Raw genomic sequence first — 25,928 nt, 5'->3', positions numbered from 1 at the left:
CAGTTTATCAGTGCTTCTGTCTTCTCCTCAAGGAGCGCTCTGCAGCAGTGGGGTACTAAGGGGGGGGGGGGGGCGTATATGGGGGCAGTCTGCCCCAGGTGTCGGCTCTCAGGGGGGTGCCAGAAGCAATGAGCGCTTCCATCAATAGAGAGCGCAGGGTAGTGGGTACTGTCACTCACCGTTCAGCTCCCCGCACTCCTCCCCTCCTTCAGGCCGGTGGCACTCTGAATGGTGAAGCAAGAAGACTTCTCCCGACTCCACCATTCAGCCTTTCAGCACAGATCGTGCTGCCAGCCTGTGTGGGCGGAGCCTGAAGCCTGGAAATTTTTACTCTGTATGGGGCACGGAGGGCATTGCTAATGTGAAGGGGGCACAATGGGCATTTCTACTCTGGAGGGGGCACAATGGGCATTGCTAATGTAAAGGAGGCACAATGGGTATTTCTACTAGGGAGGGGGCACTATGGGCATTTCTACTCTGGAGGGGGCACAATGGGCATTGCTAATGTAAAGGGGGCACAATAGGCATTTCTACTCTGGAGGGGGCATAATGGGCATTTCTTCTCTGGAGTGGGCACAATAAGCATTGCTAATGTAAAGGATGCACAATGGACATTTCTACTATGGAGCGGGCACAATGAATATTTCTTCTCTAAGGGGGCACAATGGGCATTGCTAATGTGAAGGGGACGCAATGAGCATTCTACTATGAAGGGGGCACAGAGGGCATTACTACTATGAAGGGGGCACAGAGGGCATTATTACTGTGAAGGGGGCACAATGGGCATTACTAGCACAGAGGGAATTACTACTATTAAGGGGGCACAATGGGGATTTTTACTATGAGGGGGACACAGAGTGCATTATTACTGTGAAGGGGGCACAGTGTGCATTATTACTATTAAGGGGGCACAATGGTCATTATTACTGTGAAGGGGGACAATGGGCATTACTACTATTAAGGGGCATTATTACTGTGAGGGGGGCACAAAGAGCAGTACAATTGTGAAGGGGCACATATAGGGCATTACTACTGTGAGAGGGGCATAACTACTTTGAAGGGGGCACAATGAACAGATAAGTACTTTAAGGGGGCACAAAGTGGGCATAACGACTGTTAGGGGGCACAATGTGGGCATAACTACAGTTAGGAGGCACACATTTGTACAAAACTACTGTGAAGGTTGTACAATAGGGGAATACTACTGTGAGGGGGTACAATTCTTTTTAAAGTATTGGGGGGGGGGGGGGCAGAGAAAGGACCCTCCCCGGGTGCCAAACAACCTAGGCACACCACTGCCACTGATCAGCTGATAAACAAGGGATCACTCGTTTGTCTGATGATTTGCATGTTTTATCAGGATGAAAGATTACAATTATTGTCAGCACATCTCACTGTGTAATCAGAGTGCTGCCAATAATCAGCAGAACTGAATGAGGGAGCAGTGACTGTGGTAGCGATCATTCCTCCCCAATCACTTTGCATCAGCCTGTGTAATAGGCTGATGCAAACAAGTGCTGATTAACTTTAATTTTTGCGGGCCCCTTGAAATAGAGCAATATGACAATGTGGCCCTGAGACTAAAATCGGTTGTGACTAAAATAGGTTGTACACCCCTGCTATAGACTATCAATGTCCAAATGTATCTTAACAAAAAAGGCCCTTACTTTTTGATTACTCTGCCATGCAAGAGCAGTGGCTCCCATCCCTGCATTTTCTGCAGATTAGAAGTGATGTCAACTTATTTGACCATTGCCAGCCAATCAACGGCCTCAGCAGTAATGTCTGAACTAATCATTTAATTTATTTTATGCACTTATATAGCGATAATATATCAGTATACCAGTATCTATCAGTATTCCCACACAAACACGAGGAGAACATACATACTCCATGTACAGGTGAAACTCTAAAAATTTGAATATCATGCAAAGTTCATTTATTTCACTAATGCAACTTAAAAGGTGAAACTAACATATGAGACTCATTACAGGCAAAGCGAGATATTCCAAGCCTTTATTTGTTATAATTTGGATGATTATGGCTTACAGCTTATGAAACCCCAAAGTCTAAATTTTGAGATGCCCTTTGTTTAGGGTTATGGATTCATTAATTGACTAGAGTGTGACACTTTGAGCCGAGAATATTGAACCTTTTCACAAAATTCTAATTTTAAGCTGCATTACTGCAATAAATGGACTTTGGTACGATATTCTAATTTTCGAGTTTCCTGTTGATGTTGTCCTTGGTCAGACTCGAACCTAGGACTAGAGATGGCCTTGCAGTTCGCTCGGCGGTCGTTTTGCGGCGAACTTTGCGCGCTCGCGATTCGCCGAACATGCGAACATATGGAGATATTCGCGCCCGCTATATTCTTTTACATTGTGAAGAACTTTGACCCATCCCTCAGGTGGTACAGGACAGCCAATTGAGACATTTTAGCACATGGACATACCCCCTACCTTATAAATAAACTTGATTAGGCGGCAATTTTACATTCAGTGTTTTGCCATTGTTGGTAGAGGTAGAGGTTGCTGTGTGGAGCAGGGACAGGCTGTTAGGGACACCAAACGCTGGCTAATAGGGCCACAAAATTCCTTTTAAGGACTGGTAATGTTGTGCTATCGATAGGTGTGATACACAGAGGGGTGCGATATACTTATAATATACTTTTATATTGAGTCAAAAACACATAGATCTATATAGTGATCACCTGGAAGTCAGGGGCCTAGGGTCTAGGGGCTTACTAGGGCCATTTATAGGGTAATGTTCCGGACGGGGTCGCTCTTATCAGGGCTGGTGCTCTGTGGTTAGGCTATCAGGGCCAGAATAGCCCCCCCTGTAGGGCAATATCATGGACAGTTGCCCACCCTGTCCTTCAATACCACATCATCATCTAGCCCAGGGATAGATGGTTTTTGCTTTCCCTCCGGGATTTATGGATGTGCACTGGAACCCCCCGGATTGTGGTAGGACATATGGCTTCTGATTTGGTGAATGGACCCTCATAGTAACATTATAAAAGGTTACGTTTTATCTTTATGTATATTCTAATGGATTGCCTTCCGTCTACAATGTTATAATATACTTTCTATGTTAGACGGTATATTATAGTGCATTTGTATTGTGCGGCAGTCGTGTGCGGTTCTGCTGCGATACTGCAGGTGTATAGAGGGACAAGCGCTATTGGGACAAATAATTTCTACTGGTGTTATATACCAGTCGCCCCCCCAAAATAACTGATTGAAGCGGGGGTGTTATATACCAATATACTTTCTTTATAGTGCATTTGGGTACTGTATAGTATTATATTGTGGATATTTTGCATTGAAAAAAATAATGAATGGAGATCGCAAATTCGAATAATACATCTGGTGTCACTGTCCATGTTGTGGGACTATTTGTGCACTTCTAGTAATTTAAGTTTTCTTGGCTGCAAATATGAGCTGAAGGTTTTTCAGGTTCGCCTGCCATTAAAATGAATAGGACCCGCCGCGAACTTGCGATTCGCAAACATTTGATCGTGTTTGTGCGATCGCATTTGCGAACTGTCCCGGCAGATGTTCGTCCATCACTACCTAAGACCCCAGAGCTCCGAGGCACCAGTGCTAACAACTGAGCCACCATGTTGACTATTGTGGCGTGATGATATAGGTATTCTGACTATTATCATAATATGCTGTGAGGATGAGCGAACCAGAATTTATTTTGGACTGCAGACGAACTGGAATCTTTTCAAGTTCATTTAGAACGAATCCACTAAAATGGCATTTAGTGTAATTTTTGTGCACATGTCGGCGGGCAAAAAGCACTAGGGAGGAAGAAGAAGGATTCTCACATGACCCTAAGAGGAAGTGGGAGGGAGGGCTTGCCCTGATTGGCTCCCAGGCTGACAGACAGCCTAGATGAGCAAATCAGTGAGGCAGCAGGCGCTGAGCACGGTGACGTCATCGCACACATTGCAGGTCCTTTGGCAGGTCCTGCTGAATGAAGATAGAAGAGACTGCTGCAGCGCGATCAATTGGATGAGGTGAGTTTTTTTTTTTCTTTAACCCCTAAATGGCTATATTATTTTGAATTATATTATTGCAATGCTATTATTTTCCAATATAACCATGTTATAACAGAAAGTAATTAAATCACCCAAACACCAAACCCAATGAAAAAGTCCGGGTCTGGATACCTGAACTCGCAAAGTTCGGTATGAACCCAAACTTTGCAGTTCAGGTTCACTCATCCCTAATTGCAATAAAACGTTGGCTCTGGCAATATTACAGCCCTAACTTAAACCCATCTACATGGATGGTATAATATCAATATGTACAATTTTGCACTAAATTTAGAATCTCCTATTTCTCAGTATTTCGTATATCAATTTTTTTTGCTTTTAATTGAATGTGACTAGTCTTCAAGTTGATAGTGACTCACAAGCAGGGCCGTCAATTGTCCATAAATTATTTCTAGACAGCTTGTAAACAAGGGAAACTAAGTGTTGCTAATGTGTTCATATTAGTATGCTGAGCTAGAGGCGTAGATTACTTATAATCCATCTTTCTCCAGTTTGTACATAAAACATTTCCAATAGAGATGGGCATTAATTTGTTCCAAACTTCCTCAAAAATTCAAATTCTAACAAATCTGAATTTATTGTGATTCATTTCAGGTAAAACACACATTCAGGCCGACTCATAATACTTCTCCTTTCTAAAGAACAATAGTACAGACTGTCTCAAAAGAAAATGGTTCTGCTTAGCTGAGTGGCCTTGAGGTACTCTTCGAGGTGATATTTATCATTAGGGAGATCATCCTTATTAGAGGGGTTGTCCGGGTTTAGAGCTGAACCCGGACATACCCATAATTTCACCCAGGCAGCACCCCTGATGTTAGCATCTGAGCATCTCATGCTCCGATGCGCTCTTTTGCCCTGCGCTAGATCGCGCACGCAAAGGGCTCTTTTGTTTGCAATAACACACTGCCGGACGGAGGCTTCAGCAGTGTGTTCGGTGACGCCCAGCAGTGTGTTCGGTGACGTCACCGGCTCTGATGGGCGGGCTTTAGCGCTGCCATAGCCATTTTGCAGGCTAGGGCAGCGCTAAAGCCCGCTTATCAGTGCTGGTGACGTCACCGGGCTTCCTGGCAGCCCCATGGAGAACCCGGTACGTCACCGGAACTCTGGAAAATGCCTTTGCCCTGCGCAATTTAGCGCAGGGCAAAGAAGAGCATTGGAGCTTGACCTGCTCCGATGGTCAAGTCCGGGGGGCTGCCTAAGTGAAAATGGAGGTATGTCTGGGTTCAGCTCTGAACCCGGACAACCCCTTTAAGCTTCAGATAGGCTTAGTGGTGTTTTCTTTTTGGAAGGAAAACTAATTTAAATATCTTTCATAGAACCCCAAAGGTATGCAAATTATCTTTCCTTCCGAACATAAAATAACACTAAGCCTATTTGAAGTGAGCAGATATAAGATATGCTAATATGCAGGTTTCCCAGAAACTGTGAGCAACTTTGGCTGGACTACAATACTCCTCATGTATACTAGATAGTCTTCCTAATGAGAAAGAACACCTCCAAGAGCTCCCCCAAGACCACTCAGCGAACCAGGGCAATTTTCTCATGATATTCTCAGTATTCTTAACCTTTTGGAATGAGAACTGGTTTGCATGTCTCACTCAGGAAGGTACTGCCTCTCTGTCTTTGAAGGGTAGACTGGGTACTTAAAGTTGCCCCATGTTGTAGACAGGTCCAAACTGACAGAAGGTGGGACAATAGAAGTAAGCAGGACCAAAAATACCATAGTGCAGCACAAAATATTGCCCCAGCAGAACCAAATATCACAGTGCAGCATAAAATACCATCCTAGCAGAACCAAATACCACAGTGCAGCGCAGAATAATGCATCTGCAAAACCAAACTGAATGGACCCAAATAGAATTTTTTTAAATACATTTCAAAAAGTTTACTCATCTCTAATTTTTAATGTCTATAATTTTTGAGTAGGTTGTCCACAAAACAAAAAAAAACAAAGACAAACAAACAGAATCAGAGTTTCAGTGCTCTTCTTACAAGGTACAAAAGTTTGAGGTTCTGTAAGTAAAGGTCCCCAAAATCAGGCAGTTAAAATGTGCAAAAAAAAGTCTCACAGGAGAAAAAAAATAGACTATTAAAAAAATAAACTTTCAACCTTTTCTTGTATAAAAAATAACATATTTCCATATCTTTGTTTTGGACGCACAAATTCCTTTTTATGTGTGCAGAGAAAATATTCTTTTTATTAGAAATACACATCTACTATTTCCCACAAAAGACAAGTGAAAGGGCAAGTTATTGAAGTTTTCAAAGCTCATTTCAAGCTTTTCTTTTTGTTTTTGTTACTGGCTGCAAACATCTATTGGTATCAAATGAAATAGCAGAGCTAGCGAAACAGCAAGACAAACAATGCATCTAATAACAAGTCTTAACAAGGCATTGTAGATGCACCGCTGCATAACAAACATGTCTTGTGTGTACTGTGAGTATACAGCCCAAGCCATCAGAGGCAAACGAGCAGCTTCTCTGCTGTTTCTGCTGTTTCTGGTCCCTGCTGGACTGAAAGTGTGACATCTACAGGAGGATCAGCAATCATATGCCATTCCTGATGAATCCCTGCTGACTGGCCAGTAGTTGTGACATGCATTATCTATCTATCTATCTATCTATCTATCTATCTATCTATCTATCTATCTATCTATCTATCTATCTATCTATCTATCTATCTATCTATCTATCTCATATCTATTGACTATTATCTATCTATCTATCTATCTATCTATCTATCTATCTATCTATCTATCTATCTATCTATCTGTCTGTCTATCTATCTATCTATCTATCTATCTATCTATCTATCTATCTCATATCTATTGACTATTATCTATCTATCTTCACTTTATCTATCTATTATCTATCTATTTATCTATTTGTTTGTGTTTTGTATTATTATATTATTGATTACCTTCATGTTTAACAAACGTTCTACCTATCTAACAGAAATGCCCTTTGTGGAACTCTGGGGCCAGCAATAACACATTCTACATTAAGGCCTCTTGCACACGAACGTTGTGTGCCCGTGGCCATATTGCGGCCCAATACATGGGCACCAGCCGGTGTGCACTCTGCATCACGGATGCGAACCCATTCACTTGAATGGGTCCGCAATCACGGAGATGCGGAAATGAAGCACAAATCGGAACACCACGGAAGCACGACGGAGTGCTTCCTTGGTGTTTCTGCCCGTGTGCCTCGAGACTGCAAAAAATAGAACTTGTTCTATTTTTTTGCGGTGCGGACGGATCACGGACCCTTTCAAGTCAAATGGGTCTCGATCCTTCCCTGCCGCCGCAAGGATGTTGCCCATGCATTGGGGATCGCAAATTGCGGTCCCCAATGCACGGAACGGATGGACAACGTTCGCGTGCAAGAGGACCATGAGTACATCTTTTGCAGCTGTTCATGGAAGTTTCTTTAAAAAATCCCACTGGAGTTGAAGGTATGGACTGGCTAGAATAATCCTTATTAGCTCAGCACATGCTCTCATTACTAATGCTATCATATATCTGAAAATCTACAAAGCATGGACATCTGCAAAGCCTCATAGAAACCTAAATATGGATTTCTGCTAAATCCACCCCCCAACTCTTAAATGTGTCTTCCGGATGGGAAGCCACATTCTCTGCTCGTTCACACTCATTAACAGCTATCTTCTACAGTAGACATGAAGGATCACTGTAGCTTTCTGTGTTATTTACTATGTGATTAATGTGTTTCCAATCATCTTTAGTATCTGATATATTTATCCAATGTGCGATAAGCTAATTATTACAAAGCTACAACCTATCTGGGTATGCTGGGAGTTGTAGTTTTGCAACAGTTTGGAGATTACAAGCAAAATGTACAATGTTAGCAACATGGTTTCCATAACCTGAGAATGCCACTAATCGCTGATCGGTGAGGGTGTCGGGTGTCAGACCCCATTGATCTCATATTGATAACCTGTCCTAGGCTGTTGGGGGAGAGTGCGACAACCCTTATATACATTAAATAGGTAGCCAATCCTGCAAATGTGAATGGGCAGCACAAGTCTACCTTACCTGGATTTCCACATAGATGCTGCTATTACTATAATCATTCTGCATGTACTGTAGGTTGGACTTCTCTGAGTCTGGTTGAGTTTTCAAAGAACCTACCATTTTTGTCCCAGATACAGAGCTCCCAACCACCCAAGGGACAATTCCAGTTTTAAGAAGCTGTCCCAATTCAGAAGCTATCCAACTGTCCCAGGAGATTTGCCCCATATCCCACTGTGATTGTCACATCCTGTGCTGCACGCATGAGCATATCATGTTCCAAAGCACCTACTAATTCATAATATTTGCTCCTGAAGAACATCCTACAGTACTTCTGTGTGAAAGACTGTGGAGCAGTATTTACTACCCCATATTCTGAAGCTTTATTACCAGCCTACAGCAGCATCCATGCTTCCTCCCCTATCATGATCATCAACTAACCAGGTTAGTTTCCCTGAGATTTAAATCAAGCAGCTGTGAAGTGCACCACAGCTTACCCATTTGCACACAAATAGCGGTCCCCACACTCCCACTGGAGAAAAAATGAAAACTGGACAGTGTTAATTTTACACTGATGACCCACAGCCACCACTACTTGACTCACTAATCCAGTTGCTCAGTTCTGTCACCTGCTATCCCCTTTCCAGTGGACCTGGAACCCAGGGTTGTCCTATTTCTCCACTTTAGCTTTGGCCTGCTTGCTAGCAAGGCCTCTCCTGCTCTGCCCTATAGGGCCTATGTGCCTTCCCTCCAACTCTTAAAGGGTCATCCTAATCTTCTTCAGCTTCTGCCATTATCTTGCTAAGGAATGCTGTTCTGTTGTCCACCAATTTACAGACTCTTTGCATGATTCCTGGATTTTGACCCTCGGATACCTGAACTGACCTGTGTATTGACCCTTTGCTTCCTGTCCTGACCTCGGACCATTTAAATGTAGAATGCATTCCTCCTGCCCTGATCTCAGTCTGTCACTAAATACAATTTTGCTTGACCCCTTGGTACTCAACTTGGTGTCTCTGACCTGGGTTTTCAGTCAATCATAAAGTAACTACCCCAGGATGTTGTGGCCTGGTGGTTCCCCTGCAGCAAATTAAAGATCCTTGTACAAGGGTTAAAGGATTACAACTAAGGGACCACCAGGATAATGCCCTTAGGAGTATCTTAAAGTCAAATCTGTTGATTAAAACAGTAGTTCTACACCCCTTAATATTTCAAAAACATCATCTGAATTTCAATACCCGGTCCTTTTGTTCTCTCGATGGAAAATCGTCCGTCAGAGGTGTCTGGCATCATCTCTTTCCTCCCTTCCTATTTAAAAACATACTGGTACATTATCAGCTATGTATGTGCATGGAAGATCCAGCAGAGATAGCTGTCAGCTGGTGAAGGACTTGGCTAACAGCTTTTGAATGCATATTAGCACCTTAAAATTTTTGGTTATGAATCCAATTCCAATCAATGGGTCAAGTGCACCATATTCAATGCATACCAGCAGATTGTCTTGGCAATGGATACACCTACTGTGCAGTTGTGTCTTTCCACGCCCAATACCAGCTCAGGAGGCAGAGTATGCCTGGACTACACGTGAAAAAAAAAATAGCACTAATAGATAGCATGCTGTCCATTCCACTGAGCTGGATCGTAGAGAAGGAATTAACCAGTGGCCTCCACCAACTAAGGGTTTTATCTTACCATTGTATTTTTGTTGGTAAGGCTAAAAATTTTGTAAAATGGTGTCACTAGCAGTGAGAGTATACTCATGCTATCCGAAGGAGGATGCTGGTCATTATTGGATGTTTTGGATGAGGACTGGGCATAAATAGCAGTCAGACATCACTAACCTGATCAATCACTGTTTTTGGTAGAAATAATATTTCTACATGGCAAATAATTTACTAGCAGGTGTAGTAGAGTAATAGAAACCCTACAGACCCAACAGTCATGACATGCATGCTGCCGATTCTCCGTAATTCAATCACTTATTGAAAGGGGCATGTTCAAATTAGTGTGGAGTTCAATTGGTGGGGTCATTCATTCTTTGAAAAACAGGTGTCAATTATTATTTAAAGAAGGAAGGCAGCAATTGTTGTACATGCTGGTTAAAGTGCATCTCTCTCTGAAATTCTGAGGTAAATGGGTCGTTCCAGACATTGTTCAGAAGAACAGTGTACCTTGATTAAAAAGTTGATTGGAGAGGGGAAAACATATAAAGAAGTGCAGAAAATGATAGGCTGCTCAGCTAAAATGATCACAAATGCTTTAAAATGGCAACCAAAACCTGAAAACGTGGAAAAAAGCGAAAAACTACCATTCGAATGGATAGAAGAATAGCCAAAATGGCAATCAGCTCCAGGAAGTTCAAAGAAGGTCTAAAGTTACCTGTGAGTACTGTTACAATTAGAAGACGCCTATGTGAAGCCGAGCTATCTGCAAGAAGCCCCCGCAAAGTCCCACTGCTGAAAAAAAGACATGTGCTGAAGAGGTTACAATTTGCCAAAGAGCACATTGTCCGGCCTAAAGAGACATTTTGAGGACTTTTGAGGACTAATGAAAGTAAGATTGTTCTTTTTGGGTCTAGTGGCCGGAGACAGTTTGTCAGACGACCCCTAAACCTTGAATTCCAGCCGCAGTACACTGTGAAGACAGTGAAGCATGGTGAGCAAGCATCATGATATGGGGATGTGTCTCAGACTACGGTGTTGGGCCTATTTATTGCATACCAGGGATCATGGATCAGTTTGAATCCATCAGAATACTTGAAGAGGTCATGCTGCCTTATGGGGAAGAGGAAATGCCCTTGAAATGGATGTTCCAACAAGACAACGACCCCAAACACACCAGTAAATGTGCAACATCTTGGTTCCAGACCAACAAGATTGACGTTATGGAGCGGTCAGCCCGATCCCCGGATCTAAATCCAATAGAAAACTTGTGGGGTGACATCAAAAATGCAGTTTCTGAGGCAAAACAGAGGCCAGAAGTTGGTTGACTCCGAGCAACACAGATGTCCAGCAGTTCTCAGAAACAGTGGTTATACAACTAAATATTAGTTAAGAGATTCAAAGAAATCAAAATCTTCAAACATTTTTCAATTTATATAGTGAATGTTTGAGTTTGTAAGTAAGAATGCAAACACTGCTATATTTTGAACAGTCTAATATTCACTTTTCTTCAATTTTTTTGGAGCAACAACACAAATTTGATATTTTTCTTCATGTTTTGATTTGGAATAGAATGTGTAGTGTTCCCAATACTGCTATTATTTTGAACACAACTGTATATATATAATGTTTGCACCACGATCCCTAGACTGTATATTTTACCTTTCATCCAAAGTTGGAAGGAATGCCAAAAACGTTCTGCTTTTGGGCAGTTATTGATAAATTTCTTTCATATTATAAAAAAAACTAAAAAGCATAGACAATTCACCATGATACACAAAGCATATAGGCAGCATGAAATACACCATATAGTCTACACATTTTTCCTCCCAAGCTTGATTTTAATTATATTTGTAGCGAACAATTCATCAATTCCAAGAAAATGAAATGATCCAGTGCAGTTGGGACCCAGCCTGAATCTTGCCCTTGCCATAAAAGACATATGAGGAGGTTTCGGATATAGGAAGAAAAACGAACAATATAGAGGATTAGAAAACTATATGCGATTAACCATGGGCATCACATCTCTGGAGAACCAGCTTTAATTCCAGGTCTGTCACAAATGAAATGAGTTTGATGGTCCTCCGTGAACAGTAATGTATGACATAAACTTGCATCACTCCTGAGCCGAGAGATTCCACTGTTCTGTCTGGTGCAAAATAAATGCTATTAGATAGAAAATATCTCAGCCTAGAATTTATAAGCATCTTTTGACCATTCTGTAGCACTTATAGATTATGAAATATACTGTAGGAAACCATGAGAGATTCTGTCCTGTGTGGCTTGTGTATACTAACATTAAACTAACTGATTATGAGGCTTACAGGATATGTATGAAAATCATTTAAGATAATTAAATTCTTGTACATAGCAGGCAGTATTATAATAGATATATTCTTATACATAGGAGCAGTATTATAGTAGTTATATTCTTGTACATAGAAGCAGTATTATAGTAGTTATATTCTTGTACATAGGAGCAGTATTATAATAGATATATTCTTATACATAGGAGCAGTATTATAGTAGTTATATTCTTGTACATAGAAGCAGTATTATAGTAGTTATATTCTTGTACATAGGAGCAGTATTATAGTAGTTATATTCTTGTACATAGGAGGCAGTATTATAGTAGTTATAGTCTTGTACATAGGAGCAGTATTAAAGTAGTTATATTCTTGTACATAGGGGCAGTATTATAGTAGTTATATTCTTGTACATAGGAGCAGTATTATAGTAGTAATATTCTTGTACATAGGAGCAGTATTATAGTAGTTATATTCTTGTACATAGGAGCAGTATTATAGTAGTTATATTATTGTACATAGGAGCAGTATTATAGTAGTTATATTATTGTACATAGGAGCAGTATTATAGTAGTTATATTCTTGTACATAGGAGCAGTATTATAGTAGTTATATTCTTGTACATAGGAGGCAGTATTATAGTAGTTATATTCTTGTACATAGGAGCAGTATTATAGTAGTTATATTCTTGTACATAGGAGGCAGTATTATAGTAGTTATATTCTTGTACATAGGAGCAGTATTATAGTAGTTATATTCTTGTACATAGGAGCAGTATTATAGTAGTTATATTCTGGTACACAAAAGCAGTATTATAGTAGTTATATTCTTGTACATAGGAGCAGTATTATAGTAGTTATATTCTTGTACATAGGAGGCAGTATTATAGTAGTTATATTATTGTACATAGGAGCAGTATTATAGTAGTTATATTCTTGTACATAGGAGCAGTATTATAGTAGTTATATTCTTGTACATAGGAGGCAGTATTATAGTAGTTATAGTCTTGTACATAGGAGCAGTATTAAAGTAGTTATATTCTTGTACATAGGGGCAGTATTATAGTAGTTATATTCTTGTACATAGGAGCAGTATTATAGTAGTAATATTCTTGTACATAGGAGCAGTATTATAGTAGTTATATTCTTGTACATAGGAGCAGTATTATAGTAGTTATATTCTTGTACATAGGAGCAGTATTATAATAGTTATATTCTTGTACATAGAAGCAGTATTATAGTAGTTATATCCTTGTACATAGGAGCAGTATTATAGTAGTTATATTCTTGTACTGTAACGGAACCATGAACCAGACGTACAACAAGAGATAAGTGAAAATAAGAAGGCTTTATTGAAAATAAAGCTGTAAAGCAAAAGTCCAAACGAATGGTGAAACCGAAGCAGAGTCTTTGAGAGGCCAGAGATCAGGAACCAGAAGGGTAGTCAGACGAAGCCAGGATCAGGAACCAGCAGGGTAGTCAGACGAAGCCAGGATCAGGAACCAGAAGGGTAGTCAGACGAAGCCAGGATCAGGGACCAGCAGGGTAGTCAGACGAAGCCAGGATCAGGAACCAGAAGCAGCAGTCTTAGAAGCATGTGAACACAGGAGGACCAAGCAAGGAACTGAAGCCACAGAACTCCTATATATATGAGCTAGGCATCCAGCTCCTCCCAGTGGGAAGGAGGAGCCGCAGGGTGGAAGGCTACAAGAAACCCAGAAACCAAGATGGCCGCCAGCACATGTCAAACGAAGGAGAACAGCAAGAAGGTAAGACCATGACAGTACCTCCCCCTCAAGGGCCCCTCCTCCGCGGAGCAAAAAACGGTTTCTGAGGGAAGCGTGCGTGGAAGGCTCGGAGCAAGGCAGGAGCATGGACATCTGCGGAGGGAACCCAGGAACGCTCCTCTGGACCATAACCACGCCAATGGACCAAAAACTGCACCCGACCGCGGACCAGGCGTGAGTCCAGGATATTGCTCACCTCATACTCCTCATGATTGCCCACTCGGACCGGACGAGGCCGAGGAACCGAGGAAGTGAAACGATTACACACCAGTGGCTTCAACAGGGAGACATGAAACACGTTAGAGATCCGCATGCCAGGAGGAAGCGCAAGGGCATAGGCTACCGGGTTTACCCTGCGAAGCACTCGGAAGGGACCAACAAAGCGAGGCGCCAGCTTGGGAGTGGGCACTCGAAGGTTGAGGTTGCGGGTGGACAACCATACACGGTCTCCGACCTGGTAGGAAGGAGCAGGCGCTCGTCTGCGATCAGCCTGGAGTCTCTGGCGCTGCGCAGAGGCCTCAAGGGACTTCTGGATCTGTACCCAAGAAGCACGTAGGACGGAAAGGTGATCCTCCACAGCCGGAATATCCTGGGGAGAGAATACCTCCGGTAACACGGCAGGTTGGAACCCATAATTGGCCATGAAGGGAGACGTCCCAGAGGAAGAGTTCACCGCCGTGTTCCTGGCAAACTCAGCCCAAGGCAGCAGGTCAACCCAATTGTCTTGGTGATCGGAGACATAGCAACGAAGGAATTGCTCCAAGGCCTGATTGGATCGTTCTGCGGCCCCATTGGACTGAGGGTGGTAGGCCGAGGAGAAGGAGAGATGAATCCCCAACTGGGAGCAAAAGGCGCGCCAGAACCTGGACACAAACTGACTCCCCCGATCCGACACAATCTCCTTGGGCAAACCGTGCAACCGGAAGACCTCCCTGGCAAAAATCGTGGCCAACTCTTGTGCAGAGGGTAACTTCTTGAGAGGAACACAGTGGCACATTTTGGAAAACCGATCCACAATCATGAGAATGACCGTATGGCCTCGGGATGCAGGGAGGTCCACAATGAAATCCATCCCCAGGTGTGACCATGGGCGCTCCCCGGTGGCTATGGGTTGCAGAAGGCCCAACGGAAGGTGCCGAGGGGACTTACTCTGGGCACAAACGGAGCATGCCGCTACATATGCGGCGATGTCGGAACGTAGGGAAGGCCACCAGAACAGACGTGAAACAGCCCAGGACAGCTGATTCTTTCCAGGATGCCCCGCGGTCTTGGAGTTATGGTAGGTTCGCAACAACCGAGAGCGCAACTCCTCAGGCACAAAACATCTGCCGTTGGGTCTCCCAGAGGGAGCACCAGATTGAGCCGCCAAAATCTGCTCACCCAGGGGAGAGGTCAGGCTGGTGCGAATGGCGGCCAGGATCTGATTCGGAGGTATGACCGAAGTCGGAATCGACTCCTCCCTGGACAGCTCGGAGTACTGCCGTGATAGGGCATCCGCCCTGATGTTCTTGGAACCGGGTAGGTAGGAGACCACGTAATTAAAACGTGACAAGAACAGAGCCCATCTGGCCTGACGTGGTGTCAATCTCTTGGCCTCAGAAAGGTAGGTCAGATTCTTATGGTCCGTCAGGATGAGAACCGGAACCACCGAAGCCTCGAGCAAGTGCCTCCATTCTTTAAGGGCCTGCACGATGGCCAATAACTCCCTGTCACCAATCTGATAGTTGCACTCCGCGGAAGACAGTTTCCGGGAGTAAAACCCACAAGGAAGCAGAGGACCCTCTGGTGTTCTACGCTGAGACAGAAGGGCGCCTACTCCAGTCTCAGACGCGTCCACCTCGAGGACAAAGGGCAACCCAGGGTTGGGATGCGACAGAATCGGAGCCGACACAAAAGCGGACTTTAGGGCCTCAAAAGCTCGGATGGCCTCGAGCGGCCAGACCTGGGAATTACTGCCCTTCCTGGTCAGATCCGTGAGAGGCTTGGCCAGCATGGAAAAGTCCCTGATGAACTTCCGATAATAATTGGCGAAGCCCAAAAAGCGCTGCAGGGAACGAAGACCACTAGGCTGGGGCCACTGTAAGACAGCCGAAACCTTCTCAGGATCCATGGAGAACCCCTCAGCGGAAATGATGTAACCTAAGAAGGTTACCTGGGATCGGTGAAATTCGCATTTCTCAAGCTTACCGAACAGCTTGTTCTCTCGTAACCGTTGCAACACTCGTCTGACATCCAGAATGTGGGCCTCCATGGATTCAGAATATACCAAGATGTCATCCAAATAGACCACCACACACTGCTGCAACAGGTCACGGAAAACATCGTTGATGAATTCCTGAAAGACTGCGGGTGCATTGCACAACCCAAAGGGCATAACCAAGGATTCATAATGACCGGTCCTGGTGTTAAACGCGGTCTTCCACTCATCGCCCGCCTTGATCCTTACCAGGTTATATGCCGCCCTCAGGTCGAGTTTGGTAAAGACCGTGGCCCCTTTAAGGCGATCGAACAGCTCGGAAATCAAGGGTATCGGGTAAGCGTTCTTGATCGTGATGCGATTGAGACCCCTGTAATCGATGCAAGGTCTCAACTCACCGCCCTTCTTTTTCACAAAGAAAAATCCAGCCCCTGCCGGGGACGAGGATTTGCGAATGTGTCCGCGTGAAAGCGCCTCCCTCACGTACTCCTCCATGGCCTCATTCTCCGCTACCGACAGTGGATAGACTTTGCCACGAGGAGGAACGGCACCAGGTTGTAACTCTATGGCACAATCGTATGGGCGGTGCGGAGGTAGGGCAACCGCACGCACCTTATCGAATACATCCCGGTACTCCTCGTATTCAGGAGGCAACAGAGAGTCCGAGGAAGTACACAGCAACTTGACAGACCCATGGATGCAACTAGCCCCACACTGCGGTGACCACGAGAGGATCTCGGCCGATCTCCAATCGAAAGTCGGATTATGCTTCTGGAGCCAGGGGTAGCCCAAGACCACCGAGTAGTGTGGAGACGAAATAACCTGGAGGCAGACCGACTCTCTGTGAACGGCACCAATGGCTATCCCCACTGGAAGGGTCTCATGAGTCACGTGTGACGACAGAAGGGGTCTGCCGTCTATCGCCTCAAGAGCCAGTGGGGAACCTCGAGCCTGGAGAGGAATGGAATTGGCGGCAGCGAACACACTATCAATGAACAAACCATCAGCACCAGAGTCCACCAACGCCTGGGTCGTCACCGAGCCCCCGACCCAGGAGAGGACAACAGTGATCAGTAGTTTGTCAACACGGGAAACCGGGGACGAGGAGACTCCACCCAAGATCTGCCCCCGACAGGATCTCAGGTACGAGCGTTTCCCGGACGGTTCGGACATGCCAACCGAAAATGCCCACCGAGACCACAGTACATGCATCGACCCTCGCGTCTCCGGAGTACCCTCTCCCCCTCGGACAGGCGAGCAAACCCCAGCTGCATGGGTTCACCCCCAGACAAGTCATCCCCAGGAGGCGTGGGAGGAGAGGGAGGCACGGGTGGGACAGCAAACGTAGGCGCCAATCTGTTAGAAGGCCTCCGCAGGCTCTCCTTAAAGGAAGGTCTCTCCCTGAGTCTGGTGTCAATCAAAATCAGGAAAGAAATAAGAGACTCGAGCTCCACTGGTAGGTCCTTAGCTGCAACCTCATCCTTCAAGGCATCCGAGAGACCATGAGAGAAAGCAGCGACCAGAGCCTCATTATTCCAGCCCACCTCTGCTGCCAGGGTACGAAACTCAATGGCGTATTCAGCTACGGATCGTGAACCCTGTCTGATGGACATAAGGAGTTTCGCAGCAGAGGCAGCACGAGCCGGCACATCGAATACCTTCCGAAGAGAAGCAACAAAACCGGAAAACTCGGCAACCACCGGATTGTTGTTCTCCCATAAAGGGCTGGCCCAGGCCAAGGCCTTGTCCGAGAGCAGCGAGATCAAGAAGCCCACCTTTGATCTCTCAGTAGGAAAGGCAGGTGGCAGCAACTCGAAATAAATGCCCACCTGGTTAAGGAAACCTCGGCACTGAGTTGGCTCTCCCCCAAAGCGCTGTGGAAGAGGGGCAGAACCGGTCATACCCCGAAACACCGCAGGCGCAACAACAGGTGTCGGGGTAGACTCTGGCGCAACAACCGGAGCGGCAGTAGGAGCGACAACCGACCCATCGGCAACGGGAGCGAAATGAGCCGTGCGTTCAAGCAGGGTTTGCAACGCCACAGCGAACCGACCCAACAGTTGATCCTGCTGATCAAGTCTGGCAACCAGCATGGGTAGCGAGGATGGCCCTGTACCGTCAGAACTCATGGCTTGGTCCTAATGTCACGGAACCATGAACCAGACGTACAACAAGAGATAAGTGAAAATAAGAAGGCTTTATTGAAAATAAAGATGTAAAGCAAAAGTCCAAACGAATGGTGAAACCGAAGCAGAGTCTTTGAGAGGCCAGAGATCAGGAACCAGAAGGGTAGTCAGACGAAGCCAGGATCAGGAACCAGCAGGGTAGTCAGACGAAGCCAGGATCAGGAACCAGAAGGGTAGTCAGACGAAGCCAGGATCAGGAACCAGCAGGGTAGTCAGACGAAGCCGGGATCAGGAACCAGAAGCAGCAGCAGTCTTAGAAGCATGTGAACACAGGAGGACCAAGCAAGGAACTGAAGCCACAGAACTCCTATATATATGAGCTAGGCATCCAGCTCCTCCCAGTGGGAAGGAGGAGCCGCAGGGTGGAAGGCTACAAGAAACCCAGAAACCAAGATGGCCGCCAGCACATGTCAAACGAAGGAGAACAGCAAGAAGGTAAGACCATGACATGTACATAGGAGGCAGTATTATAGTAGTTATAGTCTTGTACATAGGAGCAGTATTAAAGTAGTTATATTCTTGTACATAGGGGGCAGTATTATAGTAGTTATATTCTTGTACATAGGAGCAGTATTATAGTAGTAATATTCTTGTACATAGGAGCAGTATTATAGTAGTTATATTCTTGTACATAGGAGCAGTATTATAGTAGTTATATTATTGTACATAGGAACAGTATTATAGTAGTTATATTATTGTACATAGGAGCAGTATTATAGTAGTTATATTCTGGTACACAGAAGCAGTATTATAGTAGTTATATTCTTGTACATAGGAGCAGTATTATAGTAGTTATATTCTTGTACATAGGAGGCAGTATTATAGTAGTTATATTATTGTACATAGGAGCAGTATTATAGTAGTTATATTCTTGTACATAGGAGCAGTATTATAGTAGTTATATTCTTGTACATAGGAGTAGTATTATAGCAGTTATATTCTTGTACATAGGAGCAGTATTATAGTAGTTATATTCTTGTACATAGGAGTAGTATTATTGCAGTTATATTCTTGTACATAGGAGTGGTATTATAGTAGTTATATTCTTGTACATAGGAGCAGTATTATAGTAGTTATATTCTTGTATATAGGAGCAGTATTATAGTAGTTATATTCTTGTACATAGGAGCAGTATTATAGTAGTTATATTCTTGTACATAGGAGTAGTATTATAGCAGTTATATTCTTGTACATAGGAGTGGTATTATAGTAGTTATATTCTTGTACATAGGAGCAGTATTATAGTAGTTATATTCTTGTATATAGGAGCAGTATTATAGTATTATATTCTTGTACATAGGAGCAGTATTATAGTAGTTATATTCTTGTATATAGGAGCAGTATTATAGTAGTTATATTCTTGTACATAGGAGGCAGTATTATAGTAGCTATATTCTTGTACATAGGAGGCAGTATTATAGTAGTTATATTCTTGTACATAGGAGCAGTATTATAGTAGTTATATTCTTGTACATAGGAGCAGTATTATAGTAGTTATATTCTTGTATATAGGAGCAGTATTATAGTAGTTATATTCTTGTACATAGGAGGCAGTATTATAGTAGCTATATTCTTGTACATAGGAGCAGTATTATAGTAGTTATATTCTTGTACATAGAAGCAGTGTTATAGCAGTTATATTCTTGTACCTAGGTGCAGTATTATAGTAGTTATATTCTTGTACATAGGAGCAGTATTATAATAGATATATTCTTATACATAAGAGCAGTATTATAGTAGTTATATTCTTATACCTAGGTGCAGTATTATAGTATTATATTCTTGAACATAGGAGCAGTATTATAGTAGTTATATTCTTGTACATAGGAGCAGTATTATAGTAGTTATATTCTTGTACATAAGAGCAGTATTATAGTAGTTATATTCTTATACCTAGGTGCAGTATTATAGTAGTTATATTCTTGTACATAGGAGGCAGTATTATAGTAGTTATATTCTTGTACATAGGAGGCAGTATTATAGTAGTTATATTCTTGTACATAGGAGGCAGTATTATAGTAGTTATATTCTTCTACATAGGTGCAGTATTATAGTAGTTATATTCTTGTACATAGGAGCAGTATTATAGTAGTTATATTCTTGTACATAGGAGCAGTATTATAGTAGTTATATTCTTGTACATAGGAGCAGTATTATAGTAGTTATATTCTTAACCAAATCTCTTTTTATTGGTCATGTCATAAAAAGACACAGGTAGAATGATACAAGATACAATTTACATTTTCCAACATAAAGAGTACAACATGATGAGCGAAAATATGATGGATCATGTCAATCATATAAAACAATCTACATAGCAAGATGTCGAGCAAAGGTATCATCTCTAACCAGGCACATGAACAGTATCATAATCAACAAAATAGAGATTAGACAACATTATTGATAAAGGACAGGCCGGGGAAATAAGGGGGAAAGAAGAAAGACGGGGGGGGGGGGGGGGTTCTGCCCTAGTTGTTAGAATATCTAAAGTTCTTCCAGAGGTACTTCATGCGAGTGTGCGACTCCCAGTGAGCTAGATCCTCAAACTTATACAATTGGTCTACTTTTTCCATCCAACCCAAGATGGTAGGAGATTTGTCTCCATAACAGGGGAATCAAAGGTTGTGCAGCTGTAATGAGTATAGTAGGTAAGTCTGACTTGGCTGGGGTGAATGACGCAGTAGGACACCAGAGTAGGATCAATTTTTGATCTAGAACTATGGAGGTGGAACAAATTCTGTTTAGTAAATTCTCCATTTAGCTCCAGAAAGGGCGTATAATTGGGCAGTTCCACCAGATGTGTGACAGAGAGCCGATGCCCGCCCCACACCTCCAGCAGACCTCCGTAATTTCCGGGTTAAGTTTATGAAGGAACTCAGGTGTTTTATACCAGCGGGTGAGCAATTTATACGAGTTCTCCTGTATTTTAATGCAACGGCTGAAGCCATGTGAGTGGGTCAATATAAAAGCTTTTTCTGGGTCCGACAGTTTAATGGACAACTCTTTTTCCCAAGAGCTCAGAAAATGTGGCTCGGAATAGGTAGAAGATAGTAATTTCTTATACATCGTAGAGAAGGGTCTGCTGGAGGGCCGCGCGGACCTCAGCCTCCGCTCCAACCAAGTGGGTGAGGCAAGGTAAGAGGTCTGCAATTGTAGGAGTTTTATGTCCCTTTTAAAGCTATGGAGATGTAGAAACGCCGCTGATTTGACTCTAGGCAATTGGAGGACCCCATCCCAATCCAGCTCCCTTTCTAGCAACAATACATCCTGCAGGGTGTGTTTTTTGAGCTCCTGTAGCGTCATGAACCATGGGATGAATGAAGGACTGCAATAGGTGTACTGGGAGCTCAGGGCTGGTGAAGTTAAGTGTCTTGGAGCTATATAACATAGACCAGGTGAGTAGTATCCCTCTCCATAACAGAGGTAACCTGGAAACTGTGGGGGAACATGGCCGGACACCCCACATGATCAATTTCTCACGGTTAGTGAGTAACGTCTGTTCCAAATGGGAACAGATATTCCCAGGATGTTCTGAGAGGAGGTTCATGCCCCTACACATAAGATTGGCCTTGTAGTACATATGTACATCAGGCAAGCCAAATCCCCCAAACCTCTTCTCCCTAGTCAGAATGGAGTAAGCCACCCTAGGGGACCGGCCTCTCCAAACAAAGAGGGACAACATCCGACGGACCTCTATGAAAAATTACTGAGGGATCCAAATCGGTAACGCCTGTATAAGGTACAAAAACTTGGGGATTATGTATGTTTTCAAATAATTTTTCCTTCCTATCAATGAAACAAATGGCATTTTCAGTGATTGAAACTGCGTTTTGACAGACTACAGTAAAGGGAGGTAGTTGGAGGAGAATAACTCTCTAGGATCTGCCGTCAAGGAAAGGTATATCTTTTGGTGCCCATTTGAAAGGGGTGGAATCTTTAAGAAATTGCACTGTGTTTGCAGGGCAAGAGACATTAAGGGCCATGGACTTGGAATAGTTTATCTTAAAATTGGAAACAAAGCCAAAGTCTTCAAAAATAGTGAGTAGTTTAGGGAAGACTGCTTTAGGGTTCGAGGATACCACCAGGAGATCATCTGCGAAAGCAGCCATCAGATGTCTCTGGGAACCTATAGTGACGCCCTCAATCTCAGATGATTGGCGGATTCTGCTTAGCAGGGTCTCCATTACCAGGACAAAAAGGGTCGGGGAGAGTGGGCAACCCTGGCGCGTGCCGTTTGTGATGTCAAATGTTGGGGACAGGGTCCCATTGACTTTGACCCTGGCAGAGGGGGCTAGATACAATGAGAAGATAGCTGTAATAAGCTGCTCTGGTATCCCAAATTTCGACAACGTCTTGGACATGAAAGACCAACTCACCCTGTCGAAAGCTTTTTCTGCGTCAGTACTCAGTAACGCTACTGGCACTGCATTAGTCCATGCCCAAGACATCAAGTGCAATAGACAGATGGTGTTTTCATTGCCCCGTCTGCCAGGGACAAAACCAACTTGTTCGCCATAAATTATATCAGGGAGTACACGCTGAAGGCGCTGGGCCAGGATCTTCGCCCACCATTTGACATCTACATTTAATAATGAAATGGGGCGATAACTGCCGCATTCAAGGGGATCTTTATTTTCCTTGGGAAGAATGGTTACATGGGCCATTAGGGATTGTGGAGGCAAAAACCCCCCAGTTAGTAAATAGTTGCAAAAAGACTTAAAATGCGGTAGCAATATTTCTTTGAAGGTCTTATAATATGAAATGTTCAGACCGTCAGGGCCAGGGCTTTTTCCAGAGGGAATTGAAGACAATACTTTCAGAATCTCTGCGTTTGTGATTGGGGAGATGAGTTGAGAGGCCTGTGTGGGGCTTATGAATGGGAGGCTAAGTGCACTGAGGAATTCATCCGACGCTCTGGCTATCAATTCTGGAGTTGCACGGCTCGGGGGCGGCAAATTGTATAGATTGGAGTAGAAGGCGCAAAACGCCTTCGCTATGTCAGGCGTGGTTTTACGTCGACGCATCCTTAATAGCAGGGATGAAGGAGTCTACCTGCTGTTGTTTACAAAGTGCTGTCATCAATTTATTCCCCCTGTCTCCATGGGCGTAGGCCTTGAACTTAGAACGAAACAGCAATTTGGCAGAAGTAGCGTTGAGAAGATTTTTCAGGTCATTTCTGGCTTCATACAACTCTGTGGTTACCTGGGAGGCCTGGGACTGTTTGTGGGTGAGCTCAAGAGCCGTGATACTGGACATTAACAGGTTGTGGGCATGACAGCGCTTTTTCTTGACATGAGAGCCAAGAGCAAACAGTTCGCCCCTGATCACGGCCTTGTGCGTCTCCCATATGATGGGGATAGATGGGGAAGAGGAACCAGACATGTTTATCTTAAAAAACTTGTACAGTGAGGCTGATAGCTTAGAGATGTTATCAGGGTCCTGGATAAAAGTGTCATTTAGTCGCCATGTCAAATCTTTCTTTGGGAGGCCGGTTAGTGAGAGGGTTAGGAAGACCGGGGCATGGTCTGAAAGTACAATACTCCCGATTTTAGCATTGGAGACTAATGGGGCATGGGCACATGAGAGTAAAAGATACTCAATCCTGTGATATGAAGCCTTTGCATGAGAATAAAATGTGTAATCCCTACCCGAGGGGTTCAATGTACACCACACATCTAATACATCCAATTTCTTCAGAGAACCCTTAAGACTTCTCAAGAGCCTGTGTGTAATAGACGACCGGCCTGATGAGGAGTCCGAAGATGGCTCCAGGGCCACATTAAAATCCCTGCCTAGAATAAGCATTCCCTCTTTAAAGGTGTTCAATTGTCTAAGGGTCTGAACGAGCCAAGGGATCTGACCCCTGTTGGGGGCGTATATATTCGCCAGTGTAACAGAGGTGTCAGCAATGAGGCCTTTGACAAATAAGACGCGCCCCTCAGGATCTACGGAGGTCACATTATGTTTAAACGGAAGACTTTTGTGCACTGCAATGCTGACTCCTTTGCTAGCTGATGAATGGGTGCTATGATACCATTGGGTAATTACGGAATCTTTCCGGTTTTATAATGCATTTCTTGAAAGTAAGCTATAGAAGTTTTATCTTTTTGCGAAAGTGACAGTACCTGAGATCTTTTACATGGCTCGTTCAGACCCCGGACATTCAGTGAGGATACGACAAAAGTAGTAGTGGTAACCAATCATGGAATAGGGAGAGGAGCACAAATCTCTGGAAGGATGCATTCTTAGGACATATGATAGATTCCAACTGAGCAGGGAAGGAGGACAAGAAGGAAAGGATAAACGGACAGACAAGGTAGGACAACAATTGGATAGAAAAGTAAAAGAAGAACAAATGAATGTTAGATGGCAACGAACATTCTAGAGCACATTGGAGAAGTCCCATGAAACACCTGACGCATATAGGATCCTTTTTCACCATGACATCAAGCCGGGATCCATCGGGGGGGGGGGGGGGGGGGGGGCTTCCATGGGACAACTGAGAGCCACTGAGAGGCTTCCAGAGGGGGGATGAACATCTCAATGAGAGAAACCGGTGCAACCCCAAATCTTGACCAGCTGGGGTGGGGTAACTGTGCGAAAACAAAAGTCAGTTCCAGGACAACACAACGGAGGCTTGTGAGGGCCACAGGCCGCCAGTATAATAACAGCACTCTTTTCATTTAACAAGATCCCCATAAACTTCAAGGGGTGCAAAGCTCAGCACATAGGCATCTCCATTCACGCATGAATGATGAAGTTGGAGAGGTAGGCATATAGCCCGGTAACTTGAGGCACAGATACAACTGCTGTGCATGGAAAGGGAGAGAGTCCCTGATGAGGCAGCAAAGGTTATGGAAAAACAGCATTCGGGTGTTATGCCGATCCTTTTTAGCTCTTTCTGCTTTCCCTGGGGATACATCCAGCCAGGCATCCACTTTTGGCGGAGCAGGTAAGGGGTCCCACTGATCTGCGGGCATCCAGGAGGGAACATCTACAGGCGTTAGGCCTAGCGGGCCCCAGATGGACTTTAAGTCCGCCGGCGTGCGAACTGTGAGTTGCCTGACATTTTACAAGATGGCCAGGCCTAAGGGGTACAACCACCTAAATGGGGTAGCAGATGTTTTCAGAGCGTCTAGTAATGGACGGAGAATACGCTGCTTTGCTAATGTGATGGGCGCCAAGTCCTGAAAGAACAGGAGGGGGGAATCTTCATACCTCAGATCGTCGGCTTCTCTGCTGGCTCTTAAGAGGTCGGCTGTATCCACAAAGCTAAGTAGACCACAAATTACATCACACGGTGGGTCTGAGGGCTTTGGCTTTGGTCGCAATGCGCGATGTATGCGCTCCACAACCACCGCAGCTGCCCTGTCTAGGCCTAGTAGTTGAGAGAAGATTTCAGCCGCCACCTTGCGGAGGGCCTCTGCTGCGATAGATTCAGGTAGGCCTCGGATCCTCAGGTTTCGGCGCCTACTCCTGATCCTCTATTTGGAGGAGGGCGTCATTAATCAGAGCCCGATGGGCTTGCAGGGCCTGGCAGGTTTTCCCTTCATGCTGAAGGATGGCGTCCTCGGAATTTTCAAGCGCCATAACTCTGTGGCCTAGGCTGCGGAGGTCGTCCTTAATGTCCTCCAGATCCCTCTTCAGAGGGGCTAAAGCGGTGTCCAGAAGCTCTTTAAGGACCTCTTTAGA

The sequence above is a fragment of the Bufo bufo genome, chromosome 8 (assembly GCF_905171765.1).
Source record: "Bufo bufo chromosome 8, aBufBuf1.1, whole genome shotgun sequence".
Classification (NCBI taxonomy): domain Eukaryota; kingdom Metazoa; phylum Chordata; class Amphibia; order Anura; family Bufonidae; genus Bufo; species Bufo bufo.
The sequence above is the reverse complement of the archived record's forward strand: the minus strand, read 5'-3'. Positions refer to the sequence as shown.